Source organism: Ptychodera flava, chromosome 19, assembly GCF_041260155.1.
Source record: "Ptychodera flava strain L36383 chromosome 19, AS_Pfla_20210202, whole genome shotgun sequence".
In the NCBI taxonomy this organism is placed as follows: Eukaryota; Metazoa; Hemichordata; class Enteropneusta; family Ptychoderidae; genus Ptychodera; species Ptychodera flava.
The window spans coordinates 39,356,245-39,368,608 of NC_091946.1; the positions used below are offsets into that span (position 1 = coordinate 39,356,245).

The 12,364-nt window shown below is 37.4% G+C and overlaps 1 long non-coding RNA gene across 3 annotated transcripts; it reads right to left on the reverse strand.

The window, feature by feature from the left end:
- Positions 1 to 1,206: 1,206 nt before the first annotated feature.
- Positions 1,207 to 8,883, reverse strand: LOC139119486 (uncharacterized). 3 transcript variants are annotated; one of them, XR_011548944.1, is made up of 6 exons: positions 8,724 to 8,877; positions 8,014 to 8,165; positions 6,415 to 6,518; positions 4,962 to 5,186; positions 4,011 to 4,192; positions 1,207 to 3,557 (listed from the first exon to the last, which is right to left on the reverse strand). It is a non-coding gene; the product is annotated as an uncharacterized lncRNA (long non-coding RNA). The 3 variants fall into 3 exon arrangements; XR_011548943.1 differs by having other exon boundaries at positions 4,891 to 5,186; XR_011548942.1 differs by lacking the exon at positions 4,962 to 5,186 and having other exon boundaries at positions 8,724 to 8,883.
- Positions 8,884 to 12,364: the final 3,481 nt, after the last annotated feature.

Sequence of the window (12,364 nt, forward strand, 5' to 3'; positions counted from 1 at the left end):
ATATATATATATATATAAATATAAGATATAACTTTATGCAGAATATGAAATGTGGGGGAATCTTAAAAAATATGTGTTTCTTGGATAAATGTTGTGAGGTATATCATGCTATCTGTATTGCTCATTATGTAGCAAAATTTGGCTTGCAAATCCCAGTTGTTGAAGTTTTCATTGTTGACTGCTAACGAGTCTAACAATTTTTGTCGTGATTGTGTATGACATGGACAACACATGATATAATGAAATTCGTCCTCAACTGAGTTGGTATCACACCTATTACAAATTCTGTCCTCAGCTTTTAGTTTTGGTCTCATGTGTCTACCTTTCTCAATCATCAGATTATGGTCACTTATTCTCAGCTTGGTAATGTATTTTCCGTCATTTTCATCCTTGATACAGTTTAAATACTTTTCCATTTTAATATGCAGTGTGTGGCATGTGTACGTGTGGAGCTCACTGTGTGCACTGAGCCACTATCTGAAGAATTATGCCAGACGCTGCACAAATCCACTGCGCAAAGTTGTGCACATTCTTTGACAAAAAAATAAGGTCTCCAACTTAGGGGTGGTCATTCTGTACGAATTACCGTTGACAATCAAAATTAAGAGTCATCATATGGAATAAAATCACATTTTTTCCTCGATAAAAAGTATATGGTGCATTCAATGGTGGCTAAAAGATTTATTTAAGTCACTTTTGCTAAAATTTCTAAGAAACAACGGTGTGGGTACAGTTGGTAGTATGATCTGCCAGGGATGTTGGGAAAAATGTCAGGTAAGTAAAATAACTTTTGATCAGCTGGGTCATTGTCTCTTTAATTGATTGATACTGTGAATATGTAACATCAATGTGATACAAAATGCTTTTTTATTACATCAATGAATTACAAGTACAACCCTTCTGCTTTTCACTATTTTTAAATTTAGGTGAACAATTGTCACAAAATTGTGATATAATTATAAAATACTGTCAATCATGCATTAAATTGTATCATGTTAAAATTTTGAAGTACTGATTTCTTACATGGAAAGTTAACAAACAATGACTTCTCAAACACCTGTTTTTTTAAGTCAGACAAACCCATATGTTTATGGACAATTTTGAATCTTGATTTGCTATATTTCCAAAAGGTAAAAACACCAGTCCTGTCTCAACATACGTTTTCCACCAACTCAAGAACAGAAGAGTGCCATTCTACTTGAGAAGTGAGTAACAGAAAGTGTCCTTGCACACTCTTATTTTTATTAACAACAATTATATTGATGAGAGTTTGGTATACATATGATAACATGAATAATAGAAAAAATTGCATAGTACATTTTAAAAAGTGTCATCTTTGAAACCAAAAGTATTTTAGTGCCTGAGTTGAGGATGTTGTGCTGAAGTGTGTCAAGAAGGTTTGTTATTCTCCATTTAATTGTGAATTACACTGGTCTTTGGTTTTCATTAGTAGAATTCTCCCGAATCTACATTCATTTTCAGTGTACTACTAACCACTGACGACATTGATAATAATGCTCCTTACTTGTTCAATCTATTTCTGTAGGCTCTGCAGGATGACTTTACATCTATTGAAACACCCTACGGCACAATCAAGTATTCTGATGGACAATTCCATGTGAACTGTACTTTGTGGAACAGATTAATGGATGACATAAAGAAGTTATTAACAGGTAACAACAGAATCTGCAACGAATTGTATTGATCATTTGTGCATCTTGAAAGTAGTTAAACTAAATATTGTCCATTGTACTTTATTTGCACAAAATTCCTAAATTACTGTGCTTCATTCTAAACAGTCAGATGCCTTTCCTCCTTTACAGTGGTGGGAGTATTAGATATCTTGTTGAATAACACTGTTCTTCTTCATTTAAAAAAAATACCGTCAAGGACAGTGTGCTCACATTCGGTTTGAATTGTCCATTCGAGAATATTTAAACCACGAAAAACAAGAATGACAAAAGCAAATAAAAAGGTCTCCAACTTAGGTATTGGAGGTCATCTTTAGGAACATGCATATCAACTTCTATAGCAATGGGACAAGCAGATCCTAAATACATAAGCAAATGTCAACAACAAAAAAAAGACAGAGAAGGTTTGATAAAAAGAAAAGGTGGGAGTGGATAAAAAAATGTACAAGGGACCTGGTAAAAAAGTAATGCTACCTCATCAATCTTCTAGACCCTACCCCTCCTGAATATCAAATGTTCCATTCCTTGGTATTTACAACCTTGTGGTTGTAAATACAATGTGAGTGTTATCATTCTAATGTAAACAGCACTTAAGTTAGTTAGAGATGGTGAAATGCCTTCCACTGTGGGCGGTGATTACAACATCTGGAATTATCCTGGATCCAAATTTCTCATCAGTTCTTGTATGTCTTACATAGAAAAGTTGCAAAAATTGGTCCGCAATGAAAAAATTCACCGCAGCTGTTTTCTGGATCAAATTTTCCTACAAATTGATACCAAATATGACAAAATTATGTTCACAGCCTTCAAAACTGTCTCACAACATATCCTGGGTTGGTGTAGGTCATTTAAGGTCACAAACTGAGAAAATTACCTAAAATATACAAATTTGGGGGTTTCCCAACACTTTGAGCAGAAAATTTATCTAAAAACATCCCTCGGGACTTTATACCAAATTACAAAGCTATCACACAAGTAATTTTGAGAACAAGTTTTCTTGACCAAAAATGACAATATTGTCTTAAAAATACAAATTTGTATATTTCAGGACAATTTCCACATATCTAACTATTGTCTTCTCTGTACGTCTGTGTACCAAAGATAAAAGCTGTCTGTCCAGGAGTTTTAAAAAGAAAATACTGTTTAAGATTTTTTGACCAAAAATTACAATATTGCTCCAAAATAGTAATTTTCCCAATTTTGTCAAAATTTCAACAAATAAGAAGAGTAACACCCTAGCAAAGATCCAACTCAAATTTGAGAGCGACTGAGCTGGCGGTTTCAGAGAAGAAGAATTTTTATAGAAAATGAGAAAAATCACCAAAAAATTCAGTAAAAATACAAAATTAAGGATATCTTCACAATATTCATAAAACTGTATAAGGTTCACCTAAGGTACTTGCACACAAATTTTCAAAGCAATCAAAACAGCGGTTCTTGAGATATTAATTCTTAACCATTTTCACATTTTGTAAGCTCATTTGCATAATTTTGGCAATGCATACTTCATTTGAACAAAATCCCATCTATAGCCCAGGATGCATCCATACACCAAATACCAAGCTGAAACGTGCAGTGGTTTGCATGTTTTTGATGTTGACGGACATACTGTACTTACATACATACATACACACATACATACAGATGCCATCGACTTCAGCTTATACGATAAACTCACATTGGTATAACCAAATGTGAGCTAATAGACTTAGGTTTTAATTTCGAGGAGTCTGTGAAGTCATTTCAAACAGCTTTACTGCAATATTACACCACCAATCCAGACCAGAGACTATACAACAGTGATGCCATGGAGGACTTTTGTGATAAACACAGTCCTGGACTCTACCAAGCCATCCTGAATTCCATCTGCAGGAGAGATAACAGATATTCATTAGATAGATACCATTTACAAAGGAAAAGGACTGTGGTTTTTCTACATACAATATCATATTTCAGGTAAGTATCATTTCACTTAAAGTTAAAAGAATGAAGTTTAAATTTCAGTCATAATATTGTGTATGAGTATGCAGTATGGAAACAAGACACCAATAACGTCCATAAAAGCCTATCAAAGTAAAAAGCAAAGCATCTCACTGCCAGCAAATTATAAATAAATGTTTTGCGCAACTCTCTTCTGCTGTTCCCTTCAAACTCATGTGTGTAAATGAGTAGTTGGCCCCACATTTGCCTTGGGCTAGCTAACTTGTGCTAACACAGACAGAAAAGTTCTTCCTAGTTATATTGTAAAATCTCTATCATATCTTTGCATGACTGGACATCTCTAACAAAGAAACTGAAATCGATTTTTGAATGATTTACCTTCTTAGATTTTGTTTGTTTTCAAGTCACAAAAGTGTTCTGCTCTTGAAAAGGATTGTGGGGCTTATCTTCGTGACCATGGTCTACCCTGGGAAGGATTGGTACTATAGGTAGAGTGATGGGCTACTCAACGAGTCCAAATACAATCAAGCGTTATGAAGAGTATCTGGCCGATAGGAATGCTGAAATAACAAACAAGAAGGTGTCAGATGCATACAATGTAAGTAAATTGAGAACTTGACAACTTGATTTAATATCAGAAATTAAATTAATTTATTCTAGTGTTGGTAATAATGGTGTCTCCATTTACTAATAACAACATTTCGACAATACAAAGAGTTTGAGGAGTTACAGAATAGTGTGATTTCTTTCGATCTAATATGAAACTTTTTTGTGTCATGGGACTTTTTTGTGTCATTATCGTGTATGATAATGACTGACAGTCATACTTGCATGTTTAAATGTGTTGATTTAATCTTCTATATTTGGTAGTCTTCCAACCAAAGACCATATGGAATAAGATTGGTAATCATGTAGTAAGCGATACATATGTATGTCTATAAATTAACATAATGGAAACATTTCTTTGCACTCCTACAGAACCTACTGATCACTCTGAATATTGATGATTATCATCATATACATCTTAACATTACGAATACCTCCCATTTGCATATATACATATGCATATATGGGAGCTAAAAATAATGTTTTCATACATATCTAAACATCACCAGCTACCATAGTATAATGCTCAGTTCGTTGCCACTCTAAATTTAGAGGTTCGTTTGCACAATCCCAGATTGGATGACCTCGGTGAACTTTGACATGCGCATGCGTATTTAATCCCTGAATGCATATGTACGTACATGTTACCTACGTTATCTGACGCGGAAATGGACGATGACCGGCCACTGTGCAGCCGGGTAACGAATTAAAGTCAACTCGCACCTTTTCCAACCCGCCCAGAACCAACTCGCCCAATTCCAACTCCCCCGATACCAACTCGCCCGATTCCAACTCGCCCAATGCCAAGTCGCTCGTTGTTTGAGATGTAGATTCCATGTACGCAATCCCGATGGCCCGAGGCCAGCTATTTTCATGCCGGGCCAGTAACTTGTGAAAGACTGTCCTGCTGTTCCTAAAGACATGAGCCAGTAACTGCAGTAATTTTCCCTGTACGTAAAGAAACCGAACGAAATTTATTCTTTCAAGAGATTTGCAAAACATGAAATTCACAAATAAAAACTTTTCCGTGTTGGAATTAAGTTGAACTTGAAGGCGACGTGCAAAGTAACTGATGTCACTCTGTGCCCAATGTGTCTGGGTCGGTTCTGAATGTGTGACATACACGTGTTTGACTAACAGCAGTGTATCTGTATTAAAACCTGTATCTCGAGCATGCTGAAGCTTCAACATATTTACAATGTGGTTTAACTTTATAAGGGACAGTGGAAAGTACGAAGTCGATGTCAACCCCTAAGCTTACCCACGTACTACCCTAGTGTGCCAGTGGGGTATTTGGAAATAATCTTATGAAGTTTGTCAAATGCCTCAACCCCGGGAAAGACAACTTGGAAACATTCAGTCAATAAAATCTGCACTTCCAAAGTCTTTGAACCATCCACAGTTCGGTGATCATCAATTTCGCTGGCTTGACCAGGCTAAACGAATACAATATGGAAGGGTAACCGATTTTCAAAAATGTCCCCCAACGTCCCCCGTCAACGTAGCTCAATGAAACTGCCATCCTTTGTTCATCTATATTTATCGATTGAATAACTCGAAGGACATTGCTCACAAACACATAAGTACGCGAAAATAGGACATTTTTGAACTGCGGGTGCTTGATCTGTCACTGCCGATACTGAAAACATTGAGGTCACGATCGCACTACGTCAAACAGAAAGCTGGAAAAGTTGACAAATTACGACTTATCATGCTCTATTGCTGCCATGATGTTGTAGTGAGGTTAGTCACTAAGTTAACAAGACCGAATTTTTCCGCACTTGGCCTTGCATAGCGTTAAAACAAAGGCCGAAAATAGCCGATGTCCCAACCAAACACGAAGACTTCGAAGTCAGTGACGTAATCGAGTTGAGATCTGGGCATGCGCAGTCGTTCAAAAACGAACCTCCAAATTAAGAGTGGCAACAAACTGATGCTGCATTCTGCCTAAAATGTCCAAACTTTGAAGACAAAGCTAAAGACTCATTTCAGAACTTCATTGACAGAGCATATATGTAACATTTGTTGCACAGCACCAATGAACATCGTCTAATAAATACAAGGAGTTAAGATAAAGAGACTTAAATGTCGGCATCTTGTTCATTGAGCAGCAAGGGCATTGCCATGCACTATTATAGAGTAGGAAAATACCAGTGCATCTCTCTACAGTACTTACCATAATAATATTGCTTTCTTCCAGGTATGTTCATCAACATAGATCAAACCGTTCATTTGAAATGAATTTAACCATCGAGGAGGCAGTGTTACATTGCAGGTTTCCTACACGATACAATCAAGAGATAGGCCCTGTTTACAACAATTTTCACAACATTTCTCAAAGTCTGTTACATCATCTGCAGCATCAGTTTTCACGACACCATCCACACTGTAATATATGTATCAAGGGGACAGAGTGTGGTGTTCTACACATCAAAACAAGGTAACCACATTCACATTATAAAACTTACGAAACCATCTGCAAATGTCATGACTATTATGTTGACACAAGTGCAATATAATTCTGGCTGTAGATGTTAATTTTCACTAACGTTTTGCAAGTTGATTGTAAATAATCACAATTCACAAAGACACACAACATCAATCACTGTTGATCATTAACATCTTTTTTATTTTCAGCTAATCCTGTTTGACTCCCATTATCACATCTTGGGGGGTGGACATCAACTAGGAGCTGTATTATTGGTAGCATCATTGGATGAACCACATCATTTACTCACCAAATTTAATCAACTTAGGGAGCGTTCAGTTTTTACGGCCTGGGGGGCGGCAAAATCTTGTCGCCGGTGTTCAAAAAAATATAGACCCCCCCCTGCATTTTTTGTGAAAAAAAGATGACCCCCCTTTGTCAGAAGAAAAAAATTGATGACCCCCCCCCTGAAAAATAACCAAAACCCATATGTCAAATTTACCCGCATGGTTTGGATTTGAACTCCGGTACGCAGCGCACTTTATTCGTGTAGCAGAGATGCCAGTGCACAAACTTCTCAGCCACATCCATTGAAACATCTGTTAATTAGGACGACTGTAAGGCAATTTTTAATTTCATTTCCATAGACAACTCATGTCCATGGACATTGTATAAAGTAAACTTTATTGGAGTGGTTCGCCAAAGGCAGCCCTCCGGTTAAGAGGGTCATGGGCCATTACGTAAAGTCAACTTTATTCTAGTGGGCCACCAAAGGTGGCCAGCGGGTAAAGATGGTCGATCATGGTTATTGCATAAAGTAGACTTTACTGGACAGGGCCGCTGAAGGTGCGCGGCCATTACCATTATTCAGTGCGTGATCCCCGGGGTCCCTCAAAAATGTTTCTAATACAAGCCGCGGCTTCAATTGGGAATTTTACAGTAAGATTACCGTGGGGTATTACATAAAATACAATTTATTGTAGTGGGCCGCCGCAGGTGGCCTGCCGGTGAAGAGGGTCGGATCATGGCCATTGCATGAAGTAAACCTAATTGGAGTGGGCCGCCAAAGGCGTCTGCCTGTTAAGAGGGTCATGGGTAATACATAATGTATATTTATTGTAGTAGGCCGCCGAAGGCGGCCCGCCGGTAAAGAGGGTCGATCATGGCCATGGCATAAAGTGAACTTCATTGTTGGTATTATGTTTTTGAAAATGTGGTGACCCCCCTTTCCTACCAGTGAAAAAGCGATGACCCCCCCCTTAGGGGATTCCAAAATTACGATGACCCCCCCCCCCTGGATTTTGCCGGCCCCCACCCCCCGGCCGTAAAAACTGAACGGTCCCTTACCACTGGGAATGACACTCATGATGCCGTTGGAAGTATAACACCTCTTTCCTTTGTCAGCTGAATGGTGAGTGCTTTTTCCATTTGTGAACTCCTGGATGGCGAAATCTCTAGGCAGAATACATCTGTGAATTGCCTTGGAAAATAAGACGATTCTGGAAAATAGTTTTAAAACGTTATTTAACAAAGCGGAACAACTCCAAGATAATATACATAATTGAATTTCAGATGCTACTGTGAATCACAGTACTTGCATGCAATCAACAGCTCTATGTCCATGATATGACGTCAAACAGCACTGACACATTCGTGATGCACACATCCACGCCTACATACCCTACCTATGGCATGTACCTTGACGTGGTGGTAGGGCAACTGATTGGTAGACAATGGAGTGGAACGCATTTCAGTCTGTCACACGCAATAGAGTCAGAGAGAAGTATATTTTTATATTGTCCATCAATCAGACCATGGATGTAAACAGACCAAAACATGCCAACTAGAATACACAGTTCGCTTATTATAATTCTGTGACAGACCAAAGAAACTATGGAATCATAACCTTAATCAAAGACTTCATGAGTCGTGTAGTGTTTTCATGGGGAACGGAAGCGGAAAAAAAAGGCCAAGCATGAGTGAGGCACTGCATGCATTGTAGTTTACTACAGAAACAGGCTTACATCGGACAACAACGGATATCTCAACAGACTCACCGTTTATAACTCTGGTACAAACGGGTAAAATGTTTCGCTGCTTACATAAAATCAGAATCTCCTCGCTGGAAAATGCTCCAAAACAAATCGTACATGTCAAGGAACAAGCCTGGCCACGCAGGAGGTATGATACGAACTGCTGCATGCTGGCGTCTATAAACGCCAAATGCCATTAGGGGTTTACCCTAGCTCTGATTGGTTGAAAATACGAACAGACCTCCCAACTCACTTAAAAAGTGATCGCTAGGTTAAATCCCTATGTCAGGTTCTGAACGTACACATTTTCATATCCCACATCAAGGTTCTTAGTTTGCATGCCCATGATATAGTCAATTAACCTTGAGGATCTTGGTTTCCAATTGCAAAATATGGTCAACATTATCATTATTAATCATTATTTATTATTATAGTTTACCTCCTTTTTTCATACCCAACATCAAGGTTCTTATTCACAGGCGCTCCTTAGCTGGGTCGTCTGCTAAGTAGATCGATTTTCGGATCGATTTATCGATCCCATAGTCGATATGCCCGCCACTGCAACCTAATTAGGTTACATTGGCGGGCATATCGACTACGGGATCGATAAATCGAACCGAAAATCGATCTACTTAGTAGACTAACCAGCTAAGGAGCGCCTGTGTTCTTATTTCACCCGTAGTATGGTTCTTACTTTCAATTCATCGAGGTTCTTATCCACAAAGAGGGATTAACCCGAGGTTCCCGGCTTCTGTTCAAAATATGGCAAATATTACCCATATCCTATCATTTTTAATTATGAATTATCATATTTAATCTCTCCAAAGGCATCAAGGTTCTTAACATACCGATTTTAAGCGATGTGTAAATTGGTTCGCTTCGATAAAGTTTGTGTGCGATGTTAGCTGTGGAAACGCAGCTATCTGTTGGCGGTGTAGCGTGCGTCGCTATACTTGTCATAAAAAAGTCAACCCGCCACGATGTGGAAACGCACTGCAGCTATCCGTGTAGAGGGGTGGGGGGGGGGGGGGGGTGACCTTTTGATGACCCGCATAGACACACGCTACCCGGCCACTGTAGTGCGATGTGTGATATAGTGAGCGTACGTGTACAAGCTTGAGTGCTTCACGGACTCGACAGCGTGTGGAGTGGTCGCGCAGTCAGAAAAATTGTTACAACTTTAAGGCGATATCGAAGGATTAAAATTGCTAAGCAACGGTGGCTAAGTGTGATTTCCGAAATCAATCAAAATACAAAGTTTTCATGGTTTTCTTTGCATAACAAAGATACAGAACCACACAATTCCAAAAGACGCAGGTTTGTCGCGCGATTGGTCAGTGACGTCACACATATATACAAATTTCCACAGCTCTACTTTAAAACGTTTCAGCTCCTACTAATTTACACCAAATTTTAAAAAATTCAGAATATATTACATGAGATACTAGGCCGTGGGCTAGAGGGGGTCTACGTGCTTCCCCCACAGGATAACAAATCTGTATTTTTTTGCGATCCCTAGAATACGAGAAAATATAGGGATGCAATAGCTGTTACAGTCATGTTTTGAAGGGTACCACAAAATCACGATTTTGCAACCCAAATGCATTTTCGTCAAATCTGTCTTCTTGTAAGTCATCTGCTGAGCTTATTTTTTAGCATAACCTCACTTGTTTGGTATCATTAGAAAGGCAATTTATTCTTCTTTAAGATGACATATTGACTATGCAATATCATTCTACAGTTTTTGTGAATTGCGACCAAAACTTACCCCATACCCCAAAGTTTAACATCGAAAATTACAGTAAATCTCAAATTCTACCAATTTTTAGCTAGACTTAATACAAAATGCAATGCTTTGTATGAAATCTGTTTTATTTGGTACAGGGACATGTCAGAAATATGAAATAGACTTTTAACAGAAAAAATGTTGGGAGTCTACAGCTGTAACAGTCATATTTTGAAGGGTATCGCAAAATCACAGTGTTGCAGATTTGCATGCATTTTTGTTAAAGTTGTCTTCCTATAAGTCATCTGCTGGGCTTGTTATTGATTATAACCTGGCTTGTTTAGTATCATTAGAAAGGTAATTAACTAGTCTTTAAAATGACACATTGCAACGGGCAATATCTTGTATAGTTTTCATGGAATATGACCAACACTTACCCGATACCCCAAAGTGTATATCCAAAGATACTGTCATAGCTAACGTCAAATTCTACTGAGTTTTTACCTACACACAATAAATACAGAATGTTTTGTATGAAATCTGTTTTACTTGGTACTGAAACATGTTAGAAATGTAAAATAGACTTTTAACAGAAAAAATATTTGGATGTTATAGCTGTAACAGTCATCTTTTGAAGGATACTGCAAAATCACAATATTGCTGACTCGCATGAGTTTTTGTTAAACCTGTCTTCTTGTAAGTTGTCTGCTGAGCTTGTTTTTGAATACAACATAGTATGTTAGGTATCATTAATGAGGTAATTTACTCGCATTTAAAATGAAACATGGTAACATGCAATATCTTGTGTAGTTTTCATGACATATGACCAAAACTTACCCCGTACCCCAAGGTTTATATAGAAAGTACTGTCATAGCTAACGTGATCAAATTCCGCGAATTTTTAGCTAGACATGATAAAAAAGGCACTGTTTTGGTATTTAATCTGTTGTATTTGGTACTGGGCCATGTAAGAAATGTGAAATGGACTTTTAACAGAAAAAATATTCGGATTGTAGTTGTAACAGTCATATTTTAAAGGGTAACGCAAAATCGCAGTACCGCAGACTGGCACCTTTTTTGTTAAATTATTCTTCTTGTAAGTCATCTACTGAGCTTATTTTGTAACATAACCTGGCTTGTGGGGTATCATTAGTAGCGCGATTTATTCCTCTTTAAGATGACATATTGTAAGATTCAATGTTCTTCATAGTTTTAAAGAAATATGGTCAAACTTTACCCCATACCCCAAAAGTTCAAATTGCAAATTACGGCTTATCTTAAATTCTACCATGTTTTGCTACACATAATACAAAAGGCAATTCTTGTATGAAATCTGATTTGTTTGTTACAAAAGTATGTCACAAGTATGAAATAAACTTTTAACGGGAAGATGATACTATTTAGTAGCCATTTGGATCATTTTTTGACGGGGGAACCATATATGGCAAATGTATGTGTTTCGGCAAATTTGTCATGATACCTGGGTACCCATCCAAATATGATCCAAAAGGCTACAAAATCATATTATTTTCCTGTTTAAAGTTCTTTTTATATTTGTGACATACTTTTTTTAACATAAACACAGATTTCATTGGTTGCATACAAGCATTGCTTTTTGTATACAAAGTTAATAAATTGTAAAAATTGGTAGAGTTTCAGATTCGCTGTAATTTGCTGTGTAAACCTTGGGGTATGGGGTAAGCTTTGGTCATATTTCATGAAACCTAAACAATATATTCCATATTAAAATATGTCATTTTAAAGACTAGTAAATTACCTTTCTATTGATACCTAATAAGCTAGTTTATGTCAAAAATCAAGCTCAGCAGATAACTTATAAGAAGACAGATTTAACAAAAAAGCATGCGAGTTGGCAATACTGTGATTTTTGGGGAACCTTCAAAATATGACTGTTACAGCTGTACAGTCCTAATATATT